The sequence below is a fragment of the Neomonachus schauinslandi genome, chromosome 3 (genome assembly GCF_002201575.2).
Source record: "Neomonachus schauinslandi chromosome 3, ASM220157v2, whole genome shotgun sequence".
Lineage (NCBI taxonomy): Eukaryota > Metazoa > Chordata > Mammalia > Carnivora > Phocidae > Neomonachus > Neomonachus schauinslandi.
The window spans coordinates 10,817,820-10,845,625 of NC_058405.1; the positions used below are offsets into that span (position 1 = coordinate 10,817,820).

General features: G+C 45.1%; 1 protein-coding gene across 1 annotated transcript in view; it reads left to right on the top strand.

Moving 5' to 3' along the window:
- The window catches only part of GGACT (gamma-glutamylamine cyclotransferase), a 49,462-nt gene that overhangs the window by 8,880 nt on the left and 12,776 nt on the right, over window positions 1–27,806 (top strand). Inside the window, exon 3 of the mRNA XM_044913516.1 lies at window positions 13,638–13,646. The gene's annotated coding sequence lies outside the window, so the exon portion shown is untranslated. The remainder of the gene's footprint in view (window positions 1–13,637; window positions 13,647–27,806) is intronic.

Sequence of the window (27,806 nt, forward strand, 5' to 3'; positions counted from 1 at the left end):
CCCTTCCCCTAATTGCTGACAGACAACCCTTGACCTGGTCTCCATCTTTTTTTTCTCTTTTTTAAATATTTGTTTATTTATTTACTTATTTATTTATTTGAGGGGGGCGGAGAGAGGGCATGGGGTCGGGGGGCAGGTCCGAGGGAGAAGGAGAGAGAATCCCAAGCAGATTCCACACTGAGTGCGGATTCCAACGTGGGGCTTGATCCCAGGACCCTGAGACCGTGATCTGAGCTGAAATCAGTAGTCAGATGTCTAACCAACTGAGCCACCTAGGTACCCGGTTCTGTCTCTGTCTAGAAAAGTTTTGCCTTTTCACATGTCACATAAATGAAATTAAATAGTATGCAACCTTTGAGACTGGCTTCTTTCACTCAAACAACATCTTTGAGATTCTTCCATGTGTGTATTCTTTTTTGTTGCTGAAGAGTGTATTCCATCTTATGGGCATACCCCAGTTTATGGATCCATGTACTGTTGAAGAACATCGGATCCTTTACAGTTTGGGGGGGATTATGGATAGAGCTGTTACAAACATTGGTATATAGGTTTTTATGTGATCGAAATTTTTCATCTTTTTAGAGCAGATTCCCAGGAGCAAAGTGGCTGGGTCATATGGTAAGCGTATGCTTAACTTTTTGAGAAGCTGCCAAACTTTTCCAGAGTGCCTGTATCCCATCATTTTGCATCTCAACTAACAATGTATGAGAGTTCCAGTTGCTCCGTATTTTTGTTAGCACTTGATATTGTCAGGTTTTTTTAATTTAAGCCCTCCTAATAGATGTGGTTTTTTTTAATTATCTGATTTCAGTTTTTTGAGTATTATGAAAAGTTATTTTTAATAACTCTTGAATAAATTACTGAATTAAATTTACTTTATATACCTGTTATAAAAATAACTATTTCTGGTTTTCTGGTGATATTCCATATTTAAATATGGTAAATATTCTATATGGAAAATATTAAATTAAAACCAGAATGTTATTTAGAGAGGAGACTTTAAGTCTCACCAGTTGACGCATCATATTTGGCAGAGGATTACAGAATAGTATCTGAATACATTTTGCAGTGATCCATTCATTATATGCATCTTGTGCATGTCTCATTTCTGTTTTATCATTGGTAACCAATAGTGCCATAACTGCTTTTGCCAGTTTTCTGTTAGGTTAGGTTGATCAGGGACGGGGGGCTCCTGGGTGGCTCAGCCAGTTAAGCTGATTCTTGATTTCATCTCAAGTCATGATCTCAGGGTGGTGAGATGGAGCCCCACGTTGAGCTTTGTGCTGGGCGTGGAGCCTGCTTAAGATTCTCTCTCTCTCTCCCCCTCTGCCCCTACTCTGCCCCCACCCCTGCCTCTAAAAACAACAACAACAGCAACTTTATTAAAAAAAGAAAAAGATTGATCTGTGAATAGTAAATTACATGAGAGCAGCTGGATATAAGCAGAGAGCTCAAGGAAGAAAACCATTTGAAATTTGTGAAATAAAGATCATGGTCCTCTCTTTGGATGGTCTCACTGGTCGCTATTGCCTGAAAGCGCGGAGTTGCCTCCAGGATTAATTACCTAAATGTCATTGCTAATGTTGTTGTCCCTCCCTTCTCGAATTAGATGAAACTGTGGAAGTCTCAGGGTGGACAGGGTCGTTGCTGAGGGACGGCCCTGTCACGTCTCACCCATCAGCTGCTATGGTTTGAGCTTCCAGTTGGTAGTATCATTTAAAAACAGAGTGGAAATTACCGTCATCTAGAATCTCTCTTCGACTTCTGAAAAGTTGCTGAAGAGTTAGGCCTGTTGACAGAGCTTCCTCTGTAACACAGGGACGTTAGAAAGAAAAACTAAGCCTGACAAAGGAAGATAGAGGACAAGTTGCCGATGGGCTTGATGTTGTTGTGGTACGAAGCCTGAGAGGCCAAGTGTTAGGAAAATTTGGTTCAAAATGTAAAGAATGGGAGGGTTTCCCTGGCTAATTCATTTTTGGTTTAAAATTTACAGTAATTGACCCTTAACGTTAATTGGGATTGGAATAAATTAAAAATAGTGAAGGAATAGGAAGGTTGTTAACCTTCATTGGACCTAAGTCTTTGTTTTGTTTAAAAACTTATTATAGATGTTGTTTAAACTTTATTCCTGTTGGTATTAATAAAGTGCTATAAATGCGCATATGTACTGGGGGAGTGGAGGAAGGGGCAATAGACATGTATTGGGGCCTTAAGTTGGGGTTTCAGAATACCAGACTAATACACGTGCTGCCCCCTGGTGGCAACGTATTAAACAGTGCCGTTCAGAGGTGAGGCATTCTGGAGAGCCGAGTCCTGGTTGTACAAGAGGATTGTAGGGGGAATCCGGAGATGTTATCTTTCCGGCTCTGTTCATAATTGTTACCTGTACGACCTTAGGCGAATCATTTAGTATGATTACAGCCTAGATTTCACTTCTTCACCTTTAAAATGTAGTTTTGAAAGTTTTTTCCAGCTTTCACATCTTGAAATTCTCTGACGGTAATACCACATGTTATATACCGAAAGATGTCGAGTTTCACTTTTTCCTTTAGCAGCTAAATCCTAACAAATCCCAGATATTTATTTAAGAAAGCAGACTCTAGAGTAACTCCTGAGGCTTGATATGGAGTCATCTCTGCATAGATTTATCTGTAGCATAGTCTGTCATTAATCAGTATGATGATCCTGCATGATGAGGAAAGCTTACAAGTCATATCACCTAAAAAATAATTTTATTTTTTATTGTGATACAAAAATAACAAAATTTACCACCTTAACCATTTTTATGTGTACAGTTCAGTAGAGTTAAGTATATTCACAGTGTTGTACAACACACCTCCACAACTGTCTCCTCCTGCAAAACTGAAACTGTGAGCCTATTAGACAGCAACCCCCCCTCCCCCCAGCTCCTAGCAACCACATTCTACTTTCTGTCTCTGTGAATTTGACTCTTCTAGGTACCTCATGTAAGTGGAATCGTACAGTATTTTTCTTTTTGTGACTGGCTTATTTTATTTAGTGTAAGGTCCCTAAGCCTTGTCCATTTTGTAGCATGTGACAGCATTTCTTTCCTTTTTAAGGCTGAATATTGCATATAGATACCACATTTTATTTATCCAGTCATCTCTTGATGGACACTTGGGTTACTTCCACTTCTTTGCTCTTGTGAATAATGCTGCAACGAACAAGGAGGTGCTGCGTCATTTTTAGTCTACAGTGTTTACTAACGCAGTGAGGGTTTATACAATTATTTTCCGTGCATAAAAGGTTAAACTTCATTATCAAGAACACCATTCAATCATGCTAGAAAACATGGCTTTTTGTGTGGATGAGTAAAAAGGAAGTAACATTTATTGGACATACAAACTACATGCCAGGCACTTTTATATCTGTGATACATTCTGTTGTTTAGTCCTTAGAGTAATTCTGTGATTTGCCCTTCTCTTGGAAGGGGACTAATACTTACTAAGTCACTGTGTGGCAGAATTTTTATATACGTTATTTCATATAATCCTCATATATTAACCCTTGAGGTGGGCATTATTCTCCCCATTTTTTAGGTGATGTAACTGAGGTTCACAGAGATGAAACACCTTGAACAGGTCACATAGCTAAAGGGTAGCAGGGGTTTACCTCACCGTGAGGTGAAATGCATCTATTTCAGAAGTATATGTGTTCCTCATACACCATGCTTTCTCCTGCTTCCAGAAATAACACTGTACATCTATGATCTGAAGGATGTTGGCACAATATCAAGAAATTACACTGCTATAATGATTTATAAATAGAAAAACTTCTGTAGTGCCTTTCCATTAAATAGCAGTCCTCGGGTCTTCCTTGCAGAGAAACGGCATTGATTCAGATGAATTCATCTGCAGTGTATCAAGGCTTACCTCCTGGGTGATTTTACAAAATAAGTCTCCCTAGGACTTCCAAAAGAGTGGTTCTCATGTGTCAGCCCCCCCCCATTTCTGAGGTTATCTCCCACTGTATTATTTCCCCCTTTTTCTTTTTCCCTTTCCTTTGGCTTGGCAGAGCGCTTGGACCAGTTTCACTTCTCTCTGCCCGCATCTTTCTTGAACTGTGTGCTGGTTGGGGTTGGAGTTTTGATCTACTCCTTGCATAGTGTTCTTACACAGGTAAAGGGCTATAATATGTCCTCAGAGGTGGTGGTTTTCTTGGAGTGTCAGCAAGCTCTCATAAAGGCCCCTTGCACCATTTTCTCACATGTGGGATGTTTAGATTAATAGAGAAGTAGTGATACAGCAGCTGAGCACCATTTAAGCTTCTCTAAGAGTTCCTGCCCTTAGGATGACTCACTGTGGGAATTTAAAAACCTAGCGATAGGTGAGAGTCGACAATGCTTCAAGGTCTTCAGTTATTCCTGAAAGCAGGATATCGGCCAGTAAGTAAAGAAGTGGGAGTGGCAGAAATTGTGGTCACTACCAAATATCCAGTCTCTCCTTCCTTAGTTACTGATCCGCAGTTTTATTCAGAGTGACAGTGTGCCTCGAGTTATGGTCAAGGACAGGATGCAGAAATCTGTGGGACTTCTGGGAAGTTGTGCAAAGGAAGGAACCCGAGTCACCTGGCAGTCGGTCCTGTTCCTCACCCTGCCCTTCGTGGTTCCCACTCCTGTGCATGAAGACATTATGGCCAACGGACTGCCAGCCATCTTTTCGCGTTAGAGGACCTTGAGAACGGAAGCCACATGCTAACGGCAACATAGGAGCCTGGTGGCCCCCAACTCTTCCCGTGCTCTTGTGAGTGCTCCTGTGCATTGCAGCTTTGCAACTCCTCACGTAAGGAGATGAAGTCACTGTCTACACGCCTTGCATCTGGCGTGGGGAGTCCCAGGCTGAGTGCGGCGAGTAGGCTGTCCTTTCAGTGGGTCTTCTTGATGTGGGGTGTCCGAGCCTGAGTGGCAAGAGGACGGCTTACCTGCAGGCGAGATGGTTGTCACTGAATTTGGAAATTAGTTACATGTGCAAAGATTGACCACATAATTAACTGTACTAAAGATAATGTGAGTCAGTTTGCTGCTGTTGAAGGGAGTTGCCAGTACAGAAATTTCGAGAATTAGGTTGAACCCTGTGCTATGAATCAGGTCAGGTGTGTGGATGTGAACTCATGGTTTTCAGTACACACTGACGTAAATATGTATGTATGTATTTATGTGTGTGTGTTTCTATGTTTATATATGTAGATAGACATGTATGTATTCCGCTGAGGGAGTCTGTTTGGGCAAATAACACCACAGGCACACTTCACACGCAGATCTTGGCTTCTAAATACCATTTTCCACTGCAGGTAGGAACAGAGCTCCTTGGGGAAATGGCCAGTTCCAGGCCTGGGACAGAGAACGTCCAAGATGAGAACATCTTGTGCCGGAAAGCAAGGAGGTACACTCTGAGGACTCAGTGGCGGAAGCAGTTCTGCTCATGAGGGAGGACTGCACAGGGGAGATGACGTTTGAAGTGACCTGGATACCTTGAAGGATGAGTAGGATTTTGCCAGGCAGCATGTTGAGGAAGGAAGAAGTTGCTTCGGGGCAGCCTTATGAGTGAAGAAGGGGACAGATGACACCTGCCACAGAGCAGTATAAGGCGTGGCCTACGTGTGGCAGAAGAGAAAAATGGGGCTGGACAGTGATTGGCCTGTGTGAGCCACAGGCAGAAACTCAGACTTGACTCTTCTGAATGTGTTGTCTACAGCCACGTAACAAATGACCCGCAGGATCAGTGAGTGTGGACAACATGCATTATTCCCCGGTTTCTGCTGGTGAGAACCTGGGAGCTGTTTGGCTGTGTGGCTTCAGGGTCTTAGAAGGCTGCAGTGAGGAAGGGTGTTGGCCGGGTTTTGCTCTTCTCCAGACTGACTGGGGGAGGATCTCACGCACGTGATAGCCAGCAGGCCCTGGGCCCCTTCCAGCTCTGGGCAGAGACCTCAGTTCCGCTCGCATGGGTGTCTCCTCAGAGAGTCTGATAGCATGGCAGCTGGCCTCCATCACGGCGAGGGGTTTGAGGGAGAGAATGCACCAGAGAGCCCCCCGACGGAAGCCACAGTTTTCATAACCTCACCTCAGAAGTCACAGCCCATCGCATCCTCTGTATTGTGTTCCCTTGAAGCAAGTCACTAAACTGGGCCTTTGCGCAGGGGGCAGGAATCACACAAGGACATGATCACGGGGGGACAGGATCGATGGGGCCGTCTGACAGGGTGCCCCCCAGAGCCCAGGCCGGGAACGGGGAGGGCACAGTTCTGCATACGCCTGCGGGGAGGGTGGGGGAGGGCAAGCCGAGGGGCAGTGAGACCGTTTAGGAGGTGGCCATCCAAGATGATAAATTAAGTGACCTTGTTATCAATACCCGGGAGCGGTCAGGGTGGGAAGAAGGAGGGCTTGGGGCACCAGGTGGTGTGGTGCCTCCCAGTTACGGGCACACACGGGGCCGCCGCAGGGGCTGCTTTCCCATTCCGTATTGTTCAGATTGGTTCGTGGACCTCAGTGGTGAGAAACCAGCTTCTGCAGAGAGAGTTTGCAGGAAACAAAGAGCTGCTGGGCAGTTACCTCGTTTTAAAAACACAGGCTCACGTTGTACCAATCCCTTCCATTTTATCTCACACAAGGGGCAATGGAAGGTTCCTCGGCTCGGGCGGCTGGACTGCACCAGCCTTCACAATTCTAGCCAATCCCTCTTGGCGGTCAACGCTGTGATCTTTAGTCAGGGCCTCTGAAGGACGGCTTCTCCTTCCTGACGTCCCCCCTTTGTTTGAAGTCTGACCTGAACACCAGTGACTTTAAAGAATGATGTTTTCACGGAGATTTGGTGTTTTTTAGTTTCAGGCCTGGCATCAGCAAGCCAGTCTAAACAAGATCACTGATCCTGCGGGTCATTTGTTATGTGGCTGTAGACAACACATTCAGAAGAGTCAAGTCTGAGTTTCTGCCTGTGGCTCACACAGGCCAATCACTGTGAATTTGGGGAGTAGACATACAGGGCCACAGGACGGGGGAGGTGAAGTGCCCAGGCGATCACTTGTGGAACATTACAGAGAGAGCAAAAGCCCTTCAGGTTTACTTCACTCCAGTCTTTCCCTTGCATCATTGTGGTCAAAGTTAAAAACAAGCCTAAAGACTGTCCTTTAACCCTGGGTGATTCCTGGGAATTCAGCCGCCTGAGGGAGTGGTTAAATCATGCTTCTGCAGGGTGTGAACCAGGCCCCTGGGCTTCCCTCCCCCATGGAGGCCCGGAGGCCGCCACCACGCGGGGCACACCCGGCTCGGAGCCTGCAGGAGCCCTGTGCTGTCTTATGCTGGTGACAACAGGTGTTGAAAGTGAAAAATGTAATTTATTCCACATTTTTAGCATGATTATTCTTGTTGCCTAATATTTGTACTTAAGATGGACTTCGAATAATAAGAGAGTAAAGACATGACGCTCCTAGAACATTTGTGTTTGGTGATACTATTTAGGGAATGCTCTCACAGTTACAGAAAATGATGGGGCACTTTAAAGGCCTAATATGTACTGAACGTGGAAGGGACCACCTTTTAGTTTCCTAGGATCGTTTTCTATATTATCTTTATTTTTATGTATTTTATTTTCCTTTTTGTGTCACTTGGACAATTGAAGCGTTTTATTTTTAAAGATACAGGTTTCCACACATTTTAAATGTTTAACATTTGGAAAATTTGCTTTTCTGGTTAATTGAACTTTCCATATAGATGAAGGTTAAGCAAAAATCTTTTCTAGAAAATCTCGTGAATTAGTATGCCTTCCCTGTTTTTAAAGTAAACAGAGCATAGTGAAGCCTCTTTCACCCCAAAATTAGTAATTCTAAAGTAGCATCAGCATAAAACTAAAGGACCTTACTCACAATAGGAAAGATATGGAAACAACCAAAGTGTCTGTCAACAGATGAATAAAGTGTGTGTGTGTATAATATTCCGTTATACATATATTATACATATATAAGATGATGGAATTTTATATACTATTATTCATATTAGGTGTATTATATACATATCATATACGTATATTATTCAACCATAAAAAAGAAGGAAATCCTGCCATTTGCAGCAACATGGATGGACCCGGAGAATGTTACGCTAAGTGGAATTAGCCAAACACAGGAAGATAAACTCTGTATAATGTCACTTATATGTGGAATCTTAAATGTTGAAATCGTAGAAGCAGAGAATGGAAGGGTGATTGCCAGGGACTAGGGGGAGAGGGAAATGGGAGCTGGTGGGCACAGCGTACAAAATTCAGCTGCGAGGAATCCGCCCTAGGGATGCACAGTGACCCTGTGGGGTGAGGGGTATGGTAATGAGCTTGATGGTGGTGATCATTTCACAATGTGTACATGTGTCAAATCATCACATGTATACCCTAAATATGCACAGTTTTAATTTGTCAACTATACTTCAGTAAAGCTGGGGGGGAAATCCCTGAAAGACCCTTCCCTAAATGGGAAAGACTCACTGAGAAATTAATAGTTTCCCAAAAGATTAATCACTAGAGAGCTTTTTAAAATGTTGTATTTTAGGGGCGCCTGGGTGGCTCAGTCAAGCGTCTGCCTTCGGCTCAGGTCATGATCTCAGGGTCCTGGGATCGAGCCCCACATTGGGGAGCTTGCTTCTCCCTCTCCCACTCTCCCTGCTTGTGCTCTCTCTATCTCTGTGTCTCAAATGAATAAATAAAATCTTAAAAAAAAAATTAAAAAATTAAAATGTTGTATTTTATTATAAATACAGGTTCCTGTTTCCAACTTCAGACTTACTAAATTAAACTCTCTGGGGAAGGAGCCCAGAAACAGATATGGTGAAACTTCCCCTGTGTTTCAGGAGCTCAGCCAAGTTGGCTCTGCAGACCCTAGGCTCCCCTCCATTCACCCTCCCCTCCCCGTCAGGCCCTGTCCTGGGCTCCTGCCAGCCCCACCCTCCTGGGGGGGCAGGTCCCGCCCATCTCCTGCTGGGAATGCCACCCCCTCCCACCCTCCTGTTTCTCTCCAGGATGACCTTTGCCCTCCCTTCAGGGTAAGTTCCCGTCCAGATCACACAAAGAGCAGAATTCATCTCTCCCTTTCTGCACAGACACTGTCACCTGGTCACTCAAGACATTATATTCTAATGGTATATTGTATGTGTATCTTTTTAAAGATTTTAATTTAGAGGGTTTTTTTTTTTAAGATTTTATGTATTTATTTGACAGAGACAGCGAGAGGGAACACAAGCAGGGGGAGTGGGAGAGGGAGAAGCAGGCTTCCCGCGGAGCAGGGAGCCCCATGTGGGGCTTGAACCCAGGACCCTGGGATCATGACCTGAGCCGGAGGCAGACGCTTAATGACTGAGCCACCCAGGCGCCCTTCAATGTAATTTTAATTTGCATCTTTCTTATTATGAGTGAGAGTATGTATCTTTTCCTACATTTAAGGGTCATTTCTAGAAAAAGATTTAAGAGAACACAATGAACATAAATAAAATTACTTTCTTTTCTTTTTTTTTTAAAGATTTTATTTATTTGACAGAGAGAGACACAGCGAGAGAGGGAACACAAGCAGGGGGAGTGGGAGAGGGAGAAGCAGGCTTCCTGTTGAGCAGGGAGCCTGATGTGGGACTCGATCCCAGGACCCTGGGATCATGACCTGAGCCGGAGGCAGACGCTTAATGACTGAGGCACCCAGGCGCCCCTAATTTAGTTTTTATTGAGGTGAAATTCACATAACATAAAATTCACTATTTTTAAAGTGAAGAATTCAGTGATACTCAGCACTTTCATAATGATGTACGACCACCTCCATCTAGTTCTGGAACATTTTCATCGCCCTGAAAGGAAACTGCATGTACGCTCGACACTCACTTCCCAACCCTCATCCCCCTCAGTCCCTGGCGACCACATGTCTGTGGATGATTGACCTGCCCTGGTATTTCACATCCTGGAATCCAGTGCCGTGTGATCTTAGGTCTAGCTTCCTTCACTTAGGATGTGTTCCAGGTTCACCCACGTTGTATCCTGTGGGGGCTCAAGCAACAGAGTGTATGGAGGTGGGAGTCCAGGGCAGCGCTGGTCTCTCCTGAGGGCTCTCTCCTGGGCTGGCAGACGGCAGCCCTCTCCTAGTGACCTCACGAGGCCGCTCCTCAGCTCCAGCGTCCCTGCTGTCTGTGGGTCCAACTTTCCTCTTCTTCTAAGGACACTAGCCAGACTGGATTAAGGAGGCTCAGCCTGAAGACCTCATTATAACTCAGTGACCTCGTTAAAGACCCTGTCTTCAAATACAGCCACATTCTGCAGTGCGGGGGCTTAGGGTTTTAACCTATGAAATTGGTAAGGGGGGCACAATTCAGCCCGTAACAATCAGTATATCTTGTTTAAAACTTAGTTTTTACGCCACTTTCCACTGTTGAGTTCTCTGAGCACCTGCCCCACTTTCCTTCTAGACTTTAAGCTTGAGGGCATAGCTCATGTCTGTCCTCACAGCGTCAGCAAGCTCTGGGTGGATGCCAAGCGCTGTGCCACTGTCCAGACCCAGGACAGGCAGATGAGTGATCACTTTGTGTCCTCCATCTGCAGTAAGTACACAATACGTGTGTCTCCAATGAACTAATGATCCTTGTAACTCTGGTTGTCGGAGAAGGCAGTTTTAAACTAAATACCTACTTGGAAATTGTTTTGTTGTCATTTCTTTCTTTCTGATCAAAATAGAGAAAAGAATTGGCTAATTGAGAGTTCCCAGGACCAGGCAAATGTACTCATTCATTTTCTCCACACATGATGTGTTATGGGGAACAAGTTAAAAATGTGTCACTTGTCCTTCAGGAATTGAATAAGAGAGAAAATAACCAGAACGTAGGGCAGAACGTGACCAGCGCGCTCAGATGCAGAGAAGGCTTTGGGACAGAGGCAGGATCTGAGCTGAGATTTTAGGGATGGGTTGGATCTGGCCAGGAAGGTATACATCTGGTGGTTCAGGTACTCATAGAAGATTAGGATTAGGGGGAAGCCGGGGAGGGTTCAGGGAACAGCAGCAGGACAGGTTGGCGGGGTTCAGGCTAAAATTACAGGGTGGGAGTGCAAACAGCCGGACCGGACGCAGGGCTGACCCGAGAGCCACCTGGAGCCCCTGAGCCCCCCCTCAGGGTGAAGATGGGGGGCTGGGGCTCCTGGAAGGGAGAATTCTCGTGGGGACTGCAGCTGTTTGGAGGTGGGTAAGGGCTTGAACTCCGGAGTCAGACCGGCTCTGCTGTTTACAGCGGCGTGACTTTGGTCAGGTCAGCACTGTTCAGCTGCACCCTCTGTCTCCACTCCTTCATGGGCAGAATGGAAAGGAAGGAGCGCACTTCACAGGTGTCCGTAAGGATTAAATCAGCTAAGGTGTATCAGGTGCTTGGAAGTACACCTGGCTCCGTGTGTGGTAGAGGTGCCGACTGTGATTGTTAGTCACACCAGGTTTGGAGAGACTGGTGAGCTTTCAAGGAAATACTGCTTTTCTTGCGAAACTAAAGTGTATTTGTGAGAATGGAGATCAAGATGTCAGCCTCCCCTGAACTTAGTTGAATAGAGTATCTAGAGTATTTATGTCAAGTGTACGCGACCGGAGGACCGCACAGGGGGCGGGCAGGGCTGGTCATTTTATGGAAAAATAAAATTTCACAGTGCTTCTGTGTGCATCCAGTAATTTGAGCATTATGGCAGAGACGGTGAGGTAGGCAAGATGGGTATTTCCTCCCTGTGAGGCTGAGTGAGGTCCCCCAAGGGCTGCCCCAAATCCAGTCCTTTTGAATCCGACTACGTCACACGGCTTGGGAGAGGACCCCAGGCAATAAGCCTCTGTTTCCAGTACCTACTCGGAGCAGAGAGACTCTAGAGAGTGATCTTTTGAGCAGAATTAGTGTTTTTCTATTTGTCTATTTCCTAGAAAGTAACTCTGCTATGGTCTGAATGTTTGTGTGCCCCCCAAATTCCTATGTTGAAATCCTAACCTCCTTTGGGAGGTGATTGGGTCACGAGCGTGGAACCCCCATGATGAGATTGGTGCCCTTACAAGGAGACCCCAGAGAGCTCCTCCGGCCCCTCCCCCGGCCCTCTCATATGGGAGGCCACAGTGAGAAGATGCGACCCTTGAGCCAGAGAGTGGCCCCCCAGACACGGAATCTGCCGGAGCCTCATCTCGGGCTTCTGATAGCCTCCAGAACCGAGAGAAATAAGTGTGTGTTGTTTATAAGTCACCCAGCCTGTGGTATTTTTGTTATAACGGCCTCAACTGACTCTCGTTTGTTGGGTACCTCTACGCACGGGGCTCCATGCTGGGTGCTTCACTTGTGTTATCTCGGGGGGGGGGGGGGCGGTGGCCCACCCTACCTCCGTGAAGTGCTACTGTGTGATTGGACAGAGAAGGAAACTGAGGCTCAGAGGCTCGGTCATTTCCAGTGTCACTGCCCAGGCTTGTCTGATCCTGAAGCCAGTCCCACAACGGGCAGTGTTTCTGCCCATCTCGGCGCCCTGGGGAAAAGTGTGAAAAGCACCCCCAGTAAGCAGCATCGCTGAGTTCTAAGTAAGGGAATGTTTACTGCAGACTTGTTTTTATTCTGGAGATAGCAAAAGGGGACCACTTGGAGAATGTTTGGCCTCTGAAAATCACATTTTGAAATAGGCACCATGTCTCAAAAGAGCCCTCACTGGCAAGACAAGCTCTACAATGGGTCAGAAATGGGAGTAATGGAGCAAAAGGTAACAATCAGGAATAAGCAGCTCTCTGGGGCAGTTTGTAACTAATATGGAAATTTTGCTTATATGAGAAAATGAGAACCAAAAGGAAATATAAAACAGAGTTCAGGGAAGTTTAGATAATTAATGGTGAGCTCAAGGAGGTTTAGATCATTAATGGCAAGTTAATAAGAAATATAACTTGAAATACTGAAACAGAATTTAAAATGTTCCAGGAATATTAATGTTTAATGAGACAGGTGAGTATAGTCAGGAGCTTACTTATGGGTGCAGAGTCAGGGAGAAAGGAGGTGTTCCTTGGGACTGGGCAGATGAGACAGTGTGTGACTGTTGGGTGGTCTGGAGGCATGTTGTGATCAAACGACCCCCATCGTCGTAAGCCCTGGAAGAGATGGCGTGGGGAGTGCAGCCTGCGCTGTCAGAGACATTCTGCATAGCAAAGAGTTTCCCCACATCTACATCAGTCTTGTTAGCTTGCATGCCCTAGTGCTTCAGAAAACCTCTGAACTGTATTGTAGGACGCTGTGTCCCAGGCGCGCGTGCACACACACACACACCCCCCCACACACACACAACTTGGACAAGAGTCTAGGAAAACAAAGATTATGTGAAGAAATGGAAATGTCTATAACAAAAAACCCCAGGCAATCAAAGGCATAGAATGAGGTCAAGTGATGATGGGTGTGTGTTTGGGATGGGGGGCGGTTGTTATTAGGTGAAAACAGTAGAAACGGGCATTGTGTGTCTGAGGCCGAACCAGGTGCTCCGTGTCCTTATGAAAGCTTCGCAAGGGCCTGGCTGAGGAAGGGGTTTTTCACCCAGCCAGGAAATGGGTCATTCCTGGTGGGGGCTCTGGAACTTGAACCGGGGGCAATTCTGCCTTGTTTCTGGATGTAGACTTGAGTTAAGCTGCCCTGGGTAAAAGCTAAGAAAAAGAGAATATAAAGAGACTTCTCAGCCATCTCTATTGAAATTGGAACAGAGAGGAATGGATAAATCAGTTTGGGAAAGATAAGGCCTGACATTTATGGAGTCTTAACCTATTACAGAAAAGCAAGCCCAGGGGCGCCTGGGTGGCTTAGTCCCCCTTAGCATCCGACTCTTGGTTTCCTCTCAGGTCATGGTCTCAGGGTGGTGAGATTGAGCCCCGCGTCAGGTTCTGCCCTCAGCGCAGAGTCTGCTTAAGACTCTCCCTCCCCTTCTTCGGTGCCTACCCCCGTGTGCCCTCCCTCTCTCTCTCTCTCAAATAAATTAATAAATCTTTTTAAAAATAAAAAAAGAAGAAAGGTAAGTACAGGGGCGCGTGGCTGGCTCAATCAGTAGAACACGTGACTTTTGACCTCGGGGTTGTAAGCTTGAGCCCCACGTTGGGTGTAGAGGTTGCTTAAAAATTTTAAAAAATCTTTAAAAAAAAGCAAGTATAATCATAGTGGATAAAAGGACTTTGTACAAATATTGATGTTTGGCCAGTCTTTAAAAAATAAATTGTCTTTATTGATTTATGTGAGATGAAATTCAACTATTTAATATTTGAAGTTCAATAATTTTTTTTAAAGTTCATCTATACTCATGTACTCACCACCATAATCAGACACAGAACATTTTCATCAACCCATAAAGTTACCTCCCACCCCTTTGCAGTCAACTTTCACTGTCCTACTCCCGGCCCGAGCAGCCACTCCTGTTTTCTGTCCCTATGATTTGTTTTTTCCAAAATGTCAGTAGACGTTCATCAGATAGCATCTAGTCTTTTGCATCTGGCCTCTTTCACTCAGCATATGCAACTGAGATTTATCCATATTATTACACCTATATTCCTCAATGTTTTGACGCATTCTCAAGTTGATGGACATTTGGGTTGTTTCCAGCTATTGCCTACTGTGAACGGAACTGCTGTAGACATTCATGTACAGGTCTTCATGTAGGTATGTGAAATTATTTACCTTGGGCATATTCCCGAGGGTGAGATTGCTGAGCTGTATGGTAAATATATGTTTAATTTTTAAAGATAGTTTTCCAGAGTTGCTGCACTGTTTTCTGAAAGCAATGTATAAGGGTTTCAGTTGCCCTACATCTTTGCTAACACTTCATATTAGTAGTCTTTTCAATTTTACCCATTCTGTGATGGTATCTCATTATAGTTTTGCCTTTCCCTAATGACCAATGACAGTAAGCATCTTTTCATGTGCTTATGAGATTCATATATCATTAGTAAAGTGTTTAAGTCTTTTGCCCATTTTTAATTGGATTGTTTTTCTTCTTCTTGAGTTTTAAGAGTTCTTTGTAGGGGCACCTGGGTGGCTCAGTTGGTTAAGCGTCTGCCTTCGGCTCAGGTCATGATCCCAGGGTCCTGGGATCAAGCGCTGTGTTGGGCTCCTTGCTCTGCAGGAGGCCTGCTTCTCCCTCTGCCTCTGTTCCACTCCCTCTGCTCCAACCCCTGCTCATGCTGTATATTCTGGATGTGAGTAATTTATCAGATACATATAGGCATACACTTTTATTGCACATCACTTTATTGCACTTTGCAGATACTGCATTTTTTTTTTTTTTAACAAATGAGTTTGTGGCACCCTGTGCCAAGCAAGTCTGTCGGAGCCATTTTTCCAGGAGCATTTGCTCCCTTCATGTCTGTGTGTCACATTCTGGTACCTCTTGCAATATTTCAAGCTTTTCCATTAATATTGAACAGCTGAATAATGCAGGGGTTAGGGATGCCCACCCCCTGCACAGTCCTGCACAGACCAAAATCTGCATGTGACTTTTAACTACTAATAGCTTACAGTTATCAGAAGGCTTACTGATAACATAAACAGGTGATTAATATGTATTTTGTATGTTACATGTATTACATCCTGTAGTCTTGCAACAAAGTAAGTTAGAGAAAAGGAAATGTTATTAAGGAAATCATAAGGAAGAGAAAAAGCATTTACAGGACTGTATTTATCAAAGAGAGCTTACATATAAATGGACCCATGCAGTTCAAACCCATGTTGTTCAAGGGTGAACTGTATTTGTTATCTATGATCAGTGATTACAACTCACTGAAAGCTCAGATGGTTAGCATTTTTTAGTAATGAAGGATTTTTAAATTAAGGTATGTATAGTTTTTTATTCATAATGCTATTGCACAGTTAATAGACTATAGTATAGTGTAAACATAACTTTTATATGCCTGGGAAACCAAAAATTTCATTTGACTTTCTTTGTTGTGAATTGCAGTGCTTTGGAATCGAACCCGCCATATCTCCAAGGACTACCTGTGTGTGTTTTGGAGATATTTTCCCCAGGCTGAGTTTGCCTTTCCATTTAATCATCAGAGCCTTTTGAGAGCAGAAGATTTTGATTTTGATGAAGTCCGACTTATACATGTTCTCTGTTTATTATTTGTACTTTTTGTGTCCTAATAAAAGCTTTTCTTCTAGAATTTTAGTCTTTACAGTTGTATACATTTTGAGTTAATTTAAGTGTATGGAGTGAGATAAGAGGTTTTGTTTTGTTTTGTTTTGTTTGCATACAGATATCCTGTTATCCAACACTATTTGTTTTAAAGACTGTCCATTCTTGAAAGACCTTGGTACCTTTATCAAAGTGTGGGTCTACTTCTAGGCTCTCTATTCTGTTCCACTGATTTTTTTTAACCAGTTATTTTTTATTGAGATGTAATTCACATACTGTAAAATTCACCATATCAAAGTGCATGATTCAGTGGTTTTTAGTATATTCACAAGGTTGCGCAACCATCACTGCTGTCTAATTCTACATTTCCATTACTCCAAAAAGAATATTCCATTGATTTTTTTCCAGCTTTGTTGAGATGTAATTGTTGTATGGGTTTAAGGCATACAGTGTGTTGATCTGACACATTTATATATTGCAATATGATTACCACCATAGTGTCAACTAATACCTCTATCATGTCACATATTTATCTTTTTTTTTTAAGATCTTATTTATTTATTTGAGAGACAGAGCACAAGCAGGGGGAGTGGCAGGCAGAGGGAGAAGCAGGCTCCCCGCCGAGCAGGGAGCCCGATGTGGGACTTGATCCCAGGACTCTGGGATCATGACCTGAGCCAAAGGTAGACGCTTAACGGACTGAGCCACCCAGGCGTCCCAAATCATTTCTTTTTTTTTAAGTTTTATTTAAGTAATCGCTACACTGATCATGGGGCTTGAACTCAGAACCCTGAGATCAAGAGTCACATGCTCTACCAACTGAGCCAGCCAGGTGCCCCTATCATTTCTTTTTTGTGGTGACATTTAAGATCTATTCTCTTAACTGTCCAGTATATAATACAGTATTGTACACAGTATTCACAATGCTGTGCATTAGATTCCCAGAACGTGTTCATCTTCTAACTGGAAGTTTGTACCCTTTGACCAACATCTCCCCATTTCCCCCAGCCCCAGCACCTGGTAATTACCATGCTACACTTTGTTTCTGCAAGTTTGGCTTTCTTACAGTCCACATATAAGTAATATAAGGTATTTGTCTATCTCTGACTTCTTTCTTTCAGCATGATGCCCCCAAGGCCCATCTTTTCATGGCTGAGTAGTATTCCATATCACTCACACACACACACACACACACACACACACACACACACACAACCACATCTTCTTTATCCATTCATCTGCTGACAGACATTTAGGTTGTTTCCATATCTTGGCTGTTGTAAATAGTGCGATGAACATGAGAGTGCAGATATCTCTTTGGATATATACCTGTAAGTGGGAGTACTGGATGATATGGTAGTTTTGTTTTTAATTTTTCTGTGACCAAACATGATCTAGCCATACTGTTTTCCATAGTGACTGTACCAATTTATATTCCCATCAACAGTGTACAAAGGTTGCCTTTTCTCTATATGCTTGCCAACCTTTGTTAGCTCATCTTTTTGGTGATAATCATTCTAAAGGGTGGGAGGTGATATCACATTGTGGTTTTGATTTGCATTTCCCCAATGTTGAGCACCTTTTCATGTACCTGTGGGCCATTTTTATGTCTTTGGAAAAATGTCTTTTCAGTTCCTCTGCCCATGTTTTAATTAGATTGTTTGTTTTTGTTTTTTTCATTATTGAGTAGTATGAGTTTTTTTCAAATATATTTTGGATATTAACCCTCTATCACATATATAGTTTGCAAATATTTTGTTCCATTCAATAGGTTGCATTTTCATTCTGTTAATTGTTTCTTTTGCTGTACAGAAGCTCTTTAGTTTAATGCAGTCGCACCAATTTCTGTTCTTGTTGCTTGTGCTTTTGGTGTCATATCTAAAAACTTGCTGCCAAGACCAATGTCAAGGAGCTTCCCCCCTGTGTTTTCTTTTTCTTTTTTTTTTTTTTTAAAGATTTTATTTATTTATTTGAGAGAGAGAGAATGAGAGACAGAGCACGAGAGGGAAGAGGATCAGAGGGAGAAGCAGACTCCCCGCCGAGCAGGGAGCCCGATGTGGGACTCGATCCTGGGACTCCAGGACCATGACCTGAGCCGAAGGCAGTCGCTTAAACAACTGAGCCACCCAGGCGCCCCCCCCTGTGTTTTCTTATAGGAATTTAAGTTTCAGGTCTTATTTTAAATCTCTAATCCATTTCAAGTTAATTTTGTGGTGTAAGATGAGCATTCAATTTTATTTTTCTGCATGTGGCTCTTCAGTTTTCCTGACACCATTCATTGAAGAGACTGTCCTTTTCCCACTGTGTATGTCCAGCATTAGTTGACCGTATGCCGGGGTTTATTTCTGGGCTCCCAATTCTGTTCCATTGTCCATGTGTCTGTTTTTATGCCGCTTGATAGTTTTAATTACTATAGCTTTCTGGTATAGTTTTAAATCAGGAAGTGCGATGCCTCCAGCTTTGTTGTTCTTTCTCGGGATGGCTTTGTCTATCTGGGGACTTTTGTGGTTCCATATAAGTTCTAGGATTGTCTTTTATATTTCTGTGAAAAATGCCATCGGGATTTTGATAGGGGTTGCACTGAATCTATACATAGCTTTGGGTAAATGGACATTTTAACAATATTAATTCTTTCTATCCATGAACATGGGTATCTTCCCATTTATTCGTGTCTTCCATTTTTCTCATCAAGGTATTATGGTTTTCAGTGTACTGATCTTTTACTTCCTTGGTTAAATTTATTCCTAGGTATTTTATTGTTTTTGGTGCTTTTGTGACTGGGATTGTTTTTTTTCTTTTTCAGATATTTTGTCATTATTGTATAGAATACAATCAATTTCTTTTTTTTTTTTAAAGATTTTATTTATTTATTTGAAAGAGAGAATGAGAGAGAGAGAGAGCATGAGAGGGGGGAGGGTCAGAGGGAGAAGCAGACTCCCTGCCGAGCAGGGAGCCCGATGCGGGACTCGATCCTGGGACTCCAGGATCATGACCTGAGCCGAAGGCAGTCGCTTAACCAACTGAGCCACCCCGGTGCCCTACAATCAATTTCTGTTTGTTGATTTTGTAGCCTGCAGCTTAACTAAACTTCTTGATTAGTTTTAACAGTGTTTTGAAAGATTCTTTAGGATTTTCTACATATAAGATTATATAATTTGCAAACAAAGACAGTTTTACTTCTTCCTTTCCAATATGCTTGCCTTTTATTTCTTCATTTTCCTGATTCCTCTGCCAGGACTTCTACTAGTATGTTGAATAAGACTAGTGAGAGGGGGCATCCTTGTCTTGTTCCTGATCTTAGAGGAAAAGCTTTCGGTTTTTCACTGTTGAGTATGATGTCAGCTGTGGGTTTGTCATGTATGACCTTTATTATGTTGAGGTATGTTCCTGTGTACCCAGTTTGTTGAAAGTTTTTATCATGAAAGGATATTTTGTCAAATGCTCTTTCTGCCTCTATTGAGATGGATCATCTGGTTTTATCTTTCATTTTATTAATGTGGTATATCATATTTGTTGATTTGCGTGGGTAGAACCATGCTTGCATCTCAGGGATTAATCCCACTTGATTATGGTGTGTGATCCTTTCAGTGTGCTGTTGCATTCCATTTGCTAATATTTTGTTAAGAGTTTTTGCACCTATATTCATCAGGAATATGAGTCCGTCGTCTTCTTGTGGTGGTGTTTTTTAGCTTTGGTATCAGGGTAATGCTAGGCTTGTAAAATGGGTTTGGGAGTGTTCCTATCTCTTCAATTTTTTGGCTGAGTTTGAGAAGGATTGGCATTAATTCATCTTTAAATGTTTGATAGAATTCAATAAAGCCATATATGGTCCTGGACTTTTCTTTGTTGGAGGTTTTTGATTGCTGATTCAATCACTGTATTTGTTATTGGTTGATATATTCTATTTCTTCATCATTCTCTCTTGATAAGTTGTATGTTTCTAGGAATCTGTCAGTTTCTTGTAGGTTATCCAATTTGTTGGCATATAACTATTCATAGTAGTCTTCTGTGATCCTGTGTATTTCCATGGTATCAATTGTAATGTCTCCTCTTTTATTTCTGATTTTATTTACTTGAATCTTCTTTGTTTTTTAGTCTAGCTGAAGTTTTATCAATTTTATCTTAAAAAAAAAAGACAAAACCCAGCTCTTAGTTTCATTTGTTTTCTATTTTTTTTTACCTCTCTTTCTGCCCTGGTCTTTATTATTCCCTCCTTCTGCAACCTTTAGGTGTAATTTATTCTTCTTTTCCTATTTCCTAGAAATCTGTCCTCTACTCTGTTACTATATGTGTCTTAAAAATGTAATGCACAGGGGTGCCTGGGTGGCTCAGTTGGTTAAGCATCTGCCTTCGGCTCAGGTCATGATCTCAGGATCCTGGGATCAAGCCGTGCATCGGCTTCCTGTTCAGTGGGGAGTCTGCTCGTCTTCCTCCCTCTCCCTCTGCCCCTTCCCCCATTCGTGCTCTCTCTCTCAAATAAATAAAATCTTTTTTAAAAATACGATGTACATTTTTAAAAAAATATTTACTTTTATAGAGAGAGGGCAAGCGGGGGAGGGGCAGAGGGAGAGAAAGAGAATCTCCAGTAGACTCCCTTCTGGCTACGGAGCCTGACACGGGGCTCAGTCTCACGACCCTGAGATCATGACCGGAGCTGAAATCAAGAAGCTTAGCCAACTGAGCCACCCAGGTACCCGTGCAATGCACATTTTATGAAAGTGTAACGCATCAGGGAAGTGTGGAAATCACGTAGTGTGATGGATTTCCTAATCGGGACACACCATGTCAGCAGCATCTAGGTCAGGTGTCCTCATGTGTTCCCTCAGTGGGAAGCACTGTGCTGACATCCCGCAGCAGAGGTGAATCTGGCTGTTATTCGTGTTCATACACACACGGTCGTACAGGATGTACTCTTGTTCCCTGACTTCTGTCACTCAGCACTGCTCGTGCTCGTTGTCTATGCATCCCCACTGGTTCTGCACAGTGTACCACTCTTTACTAGCCCGTTCTACTGGCGATGGACTTCTGGGTACTGTCTACTTCCGAGCTATTGCAAACGGTGCTGATCAGAACTCGCCTGTCGCTCTTTGGTGCACTTGTGTTGACATTCCCGTGGAGCATCTGCCTGGAGTGGCATGGTGGGATCGCTGGGCAGGCACAGGCCCAGCTTCCGTACATGCTGAGCAGTCTTCTGTGGGGTTGCATTAGATAATGTTTGAAGACAGAAATCTTACCGTGTCACCTCCTAGGCTTCATACCGTTAGTTGCCCCCATCACATAGGACTGGAAGCTAGGGCTCTAGTAGCCCGGGCCCAGCGTCCCTCCTTTGCCTCTTCCCCTGTGGTCCCGGCCTCACACTCATGCTCCGGCCCCCAGGCATGCCCAGGCTATTCCCCCTGCTCAGACCACCTTCTTGTCCCCTAGCCATCCCCTGACTTGTGCCCACCTCTTTCCTATTTCTCCTCAAAGACTCCGCTGTTCACATAGTCACTCTCCTTCAGGACACGTGATGCCCTGCTTCCCCAGGCAGGTCTCATTGGCCTCCCCACAGTGTGTCCTGTCATCATCTTTTAATGTGTCTCCACTGCTTAGCACCCAGGGAGGAGGTGTAGTCTGCCTGGGCTGCGTCAGTCTTGCTCCGTCCGGGAGGTAGGGACCAGCTCTCTGAAGAACTGTCTTTATTCCAAGATGGGAACAGTGGGAGGGAGAGAGAAATTCCTTAACTCAAAAATAGTTGCAGTCATTGTTATAGTAATACAGTGCCGAGTTGGCATGAATTTTGAAGGATCAGCTCCTTTGGGCCACTGTGGCCCCGTGGGGCCCTGCCCCTCCCCCGCTGCCTCCGCACCACGGTCACGCTGGACAGCAGGGCCCAGGGGTCCTGGCTGGGGGGCCCATTCGAGAGACTGGTAGAGAGCTGCACAGCTACTTCAACTAGGACTCTCCGTAACCCTTCGGTTGTGGTTTGTGAAGCATGGCCTTAGGAAGTGGGGTTATTGCTTGCTTCCTCTTTTTGGGGAGACTCCTGAGATACCAGATTGACATCTGCTCCTTCAGCTCCGGGGGGAGGGGAGGGGGAAGGAGACGGTTCTTCCTGCTGCCGCTTGACCACAGGCTGTCCCAGGGTAGGGGAGGGTGGAGAGGAGAGAGACCTTATTTTCTTCTTTGTTGTTCATATATACAACATGTTTCTTGGGTTTTATATATATATATATATGAAAGTCACTTTGGGCAAGGAAAAAGTTCCTACAGACAGAAAACTAAAATTCTTGGGCTATTTGATTAGGAAAATGTTTGAGTAAACACAGTGGTAGCTTCCCTGAGTCCTTCTGTTTATCATGATTGAAAGAACATTTATACACCTAAAAAAAATGCAGTAATGGAAAACAAAGCTATTGTTCTGTTGTTTTTGAAATGTTTGAAAAATTGTTTAAACTGAATACAGCAGTATCTATTCTCTGATAACCACAAAGTAGTAACGAGGGATTTTTAGATTCTCATTGGATTTTGCTCTTCCTGGAATAGACTCTGTGTTAGTTTTTAAGGGCTTTTTAAAAGCCAAGTATAGACCAAATTGTGCTTTTTAGTAATATTTAGGGTCCTGGGATCCACCCCTGAACACTAGAGAGGCCAAGGTGTCATGAATCCTGAGGAAGAATGGTGTGTTCGGCCTCAAAGCTGCTGGTTTCTGTCTGCTGATCTTAGTGGTAATGTGGCTTTTAAAGTGGCATTTAAAAAGAAAAAAATTCTGGTGGGGGTTTCGTATATGAAAGGGTTGGATTCGGTTAGTTCAGTGCATCCGGTTCCCTTGAAACCCCAGTCATTCCAACACAACATGTTTTTCTAGTAGTTTTGGACCCAAAGAATTCTAGCTGCTGTCAACAAACAGTGAGCAGCTGTGTGTTTAGGACTCACAGGAAGGTGAGTAACTGGATCCACTTTATGTATTTAAAAGCATGTTTCGTAAAATAGCCTTCATTTCTTCCCCACTTCTTTCTTGGAATTCAGAGTTTTAGCTGCTCTCTCAACTGTTTTAATTGAGGGGACAGGTAATTACTCAAAAACCCCATTAGGCTTAATTTTCTGTGCTTTTATTTTTTAAAAAGCTTATTTCTTTTTTAAAACTGTTTAAAAATGGAGATCCATGTGTCACGTGTGGACATGGGGTCATTCTTTGGCGCACCTACAGGAGTTAGCTCCCCTCTGGTTTGCCTTCCTCCTCCTTGCCTATTGGACCACGTCCAGGTAACCAACAACTTTGCAGAGAATTTAAACTGGTTTTAACAATATTCTTAGCTAAAGGTAATTCTGAAGGTAAATCTGTTACCAAATGAATTGAATCCTGAATTCCAGAGCGCACTGGAAATGGAGTTTGGATTACTGCTGATTCCCAGTGTGCAACCTGGGGTGGGAGCACAGTCCTGGTTAGCACCAGCCAAACCAGTGGGGGAGCCACGTGTGGTTTCTGGGTAATGCTCAGGGTTCCTTTTGTAGCACAGGTGGTGTTCTGGAGCTTTGTAGTTGTTTTTGGTGGTCATCTTTCAGAGTCTTTTCGCTAATTCATTCTGTCCCACGTCACTGGGAGAGGCCTGTGATTGGCTGTCCCGTGGATCCTGGGTCCCAGGGCAGCCAAGCCCAGGATACCCGCGTCTCTCACTACCAACGGCTGCGGCCTTGCCCCATTTGGCTGGGTGAGGCGGGTCCCTCTGACAGGTGGCCGAGCTTGGCTTTGACCTCTGATTTCTCAGCTCTCTGTCCAGTGCTCCTTCTGGGAGGCTTGTTCCTCCAGAGCTTTGAAATACTGATTTAAGTACAAGGGAGTGTGGGCTCAGGCCTAGCCAGGAACCCTCACCTGCATTTGAAACAGTTTTATTCACTTTTGGGTAGGCCTGACTTCTAAAGTGGTTATCTACGAGTAGTTTAAATAGGTGTGTGTTCTCTTCTTTCTAGAATAGTTAGCAAACCACCTAAAAAGGAATGGCTTTCTCTGACATTTTGTAATAGTGCTTTTGTGTTGCTTCAGACTTAAATTTAAGTTGTATTTCCAAGCTCCCCATTTCTCACCTAAGAAAGCAGAACAGTTGAATAAAAACCACTTTGTTAATATAGCCTTAAAATGTTTCTGAAAAACAAAACCTGTTAAATGGTACACTGACGGATAGTCATTCCCTTGCCCTCCATTGCTTTTGGCCTGAGTTGTCACTGAAGAAAAACAAAGACCTTTGGGGGCAGACAAGGTAGGTGGGACTTACCTGCTTCGAACCAGACCCCTTGGCCCTTTCGCCATGCCCTGCGGATGGACGTCGGGTTGGGATACGGCACAGATCCTTGGCTCTTTCTCCTTGACCTTGTGCCGGGCAGAATGAACATATTTGAGCAACTGCCAGCATGTTGGTTAAGAGCTGCATTCTTCTCTAGCAGGCTTGCAAATGTATTCTAGACGGCAAATCACTTGCTGTATTTCTTAGTAGCCAAGTGTGGGAAACCTCTGCTTGGTCAGCAGCAGTGTGGATGGGCCCCGGGTAGGTCATGATAGCTGGTGAGCCCCGAGTCTGAATCCCAGGAGCCGTGCCTCAGAGCTCACTGCACCCTCGGCCCTACCTCCTCGGGCTGCTTCACCTGCCACGAGCCCAGAGACAGATCCCGAGAAGTCTGTTGGCCTTGTTTCACTGCATGTTGGATTCTAGAAAGTGACTAAGTTTAAGGGAGGCCACCACAAATCCTAAATAAGAAATGGGAAGGTTTTGCTGTTGATTGGGGATTGTGCAGCATGTTGAACTCAGATAAGAATATAATCCGGTAATAATAATTATAGACCGAGAGGCCAGCAAATTGAGTTCCTTCTATGATCTCAATCATTTTCTTTAGACCAGTTTTCTTTCTTTTTTTTTTAAAGATTTTATTTTATTTATTTGACAGAGAGAGAGACAGCGAGAGAGGGAACACAAGCAGGGGGAGAGGGAGAGGGAGAAGCAGGCTTCCCACGGAGCAGGGAGCCCGATGCGGGGCTCAATCCCAGAACCCTGGGATCATGACCTGAGCTGAAGGCAGACGCTTAACGACTGAGCCACCCAGGCACCCCTAGACCAGTTTTCTTTGAGATAAAATTTTATACACAAGAAAATTCACACATTAGGCATATAGGTGGATCATTGCGAAAAATGTATATACCACCCTCCTGCGTTCCAACAAAGTTCTGCTTGGAGTGGAGTTTGGCTTCTCCAGCTGAGCCAGTTGTAGACGTCACGTTACCTTGTCCTCGCTCTTGAGTCTTGCTGAAACCCACGCATCGTGGCACCCTGGGGTTCCGTGCTCCTGGCATATCAAGGATGCTGTTCCAGTGGGGCTGCATGGAGCCAGTGTCCCATCAGACTTCACTTAACATAAGGTTGAAGATAAATTGTCAAGAATTCCAGGATGGTGGCAGCTTCTGAGCACCGATTCCATGGCGCACGCCTGGCAGGTTGCAGTGATGTATGCTTGTTGCTCAGTAAACACCTGGGGGTGCCTTCTGGGTGAGGACACACATGGAGCCCGGTGTGGAGCAGTGGCCTGAGCCACTGGCTGCCCGGGCCTCCCAGGGCAGGGAGGTGTTCCTGCTGTGCAGTTTAGGGCAGGAAGCGACGAGAGGAGGGCCTCCTCCCAGAGCTGGGTGAGCGCTTTCATAGGGCAGGAGGGTGTGAAGGTAAACACATCTGCTCTGTCAGCTGTAACTGGGCACCTGTGTAAGTCACTCTGTTTCCCCATCTGTAAGATGGGGAGAACCTAGAGGGTAGGGAGATGTCCCCCTGAGTATCAGCTTGAGAATATAAGTGGAGCCTTTAGCATGGGGCCAGGCACGGAGTCCGTGCTCTGAACTCCTGGTGGCCAGCATTATTCCTAGTCTCCCCTCGGAGCCACAGGCGGGCCCTTTGTGGCGGTGACTCTCAGCACCTCCTTCCTGGGCATCAGCCCTGCTGGGAGCACGAGTGCGCGCCCCACCACCTGCGGCCGCGCACGCTCCTCTCTGGCTGTGGGGGCCAGGCCTCCCCCGGGCGCTCGCCTCCTGCCGGGAGCCCGCGGGGACCGACAGCACCGCCCGCTCGCCGTCCGGCCTGTCTCCCTAGAGCCCTTGGCCTGGCTCGCTGTGCGGGCATTTTACAGCTGTTCTTTCCAGACGTTTAGAGTGGGCCTGGGGGTGGGAGGGGACGGTCCTATCTCCCTCGTCGGTCACTTTGTTTTAAGGATGGCAAAATAATTGCCTTAAGAGTGGTATGGCATTAAAAAATCTCTTTGTAAAATGTCTGGCAGAGCCAAAGAGTGGACAGCCACGGGATGGTTGCCGAGGTAGCATTCAGAGGACCCAGTGTGGCATCGGGGACCATAAAGCGCCCGTTTGTCTCACGGACCCATGAGGGGTCAGAGAGGGAGGGGACAGCTGAGCGGAGACCCTCACTTCTTGATTTCAAAGGCACCGCCGCTTGGCCAGAGCCGCTTGGTTAATGTCAGAAAGGTGTTTTGCCAGCATCGTTTCCGGGGTAGTCAGTGGGGTTGGCGAGGGGTCGGCGGGCAGGAAGCCCCTGTCGTTGCTGTAAAGAGACCGGCCAGCAGGAGAATGACAGCATCAAAGGTCCCCGGCGCGCCGCCCACCAGCCGCTCGGAGCGGAGAGTGACGCGACCTTGCCGCGCTCCGTGCTCCAGGCCCCGCGCCGGCGCGGAGTTCAAGGCACTTTGTTTTTTCACCTGTTTCCTACGGTTCTGAGAAACTTCTGAAGAAGTAATGTGTGACTGTATCAGACACCCGGGCGTTTTCTCAAGGGAAAATAATGTTACAACCGGGAGGGGAGAAGTAGCCACTTGACTGAGATGCAGGACTGTTCTCGAAAGTAAGAAAAGCCCTCTCCGGCCAGGCGTGCTCCGCGTCGCCGCGCTTTCCCCTAACACGCGGCCACAGCGGGTCCCCGCGGCCGGCTTGGCGGGAGCGGGTCAGACAGGTGCGGGGAGCCGCGGCGCCCACGGCCCCAGCCAGCCCCGCGCAGGCGCAGGCTCAGGCTCGTGCCCCCCGGAGCCCGTCCCTTCCGCCGCCTTTCCTCACACTCTTAATTTCACAGCGTGCAGCCAACTTGCTGGCAGCAAAGAGGACAGCCTGAAGTGATTTACAGATTTCCTAACATTTCCCCCTATCATTACATTTTAATCCATGCGGGCTGAATATTCTATGGAGGCTCCTTTATTTAAAGGCTGTTCTCGTGGTAGAAGCCCGTGTCCGTCTAAGCCCCTTTGCAGGAAGTCGACGACGAGTGCTCGTTTGGTTCACCCGGTGCGCGTGCGTTTCCGGACGTGGCCTCGGCAGACACGATAGTTGCAGTTAGTAAACCAGCATAATAAACTCTTCAACTGGGCGCCTGGGTGGCTCAGTTGGTTAAGCGACTGCCTTCGGCTCAGGTCATGATCCCAGGGTCCTGGGATCGAGTCCCGCATCGGGCTCCCGGCTCGGCGGGGAGCCTGCTTCTCCCTCTGGCCCTCCCCCCTCTCATGCTGTTTCTCTCTCGCGAGCGCTCTCAAATAAATAAATAAATAAAATCTTTAAAAAATAAAAATAAAAAATAAAAAAAATAAACTCTTCAACTGAACCCTGCCTTTTACACTCTTACCACCAGGTGGCTAAGAAAAAAAATTAAGCGGGAGAAGTTCAACAACTAT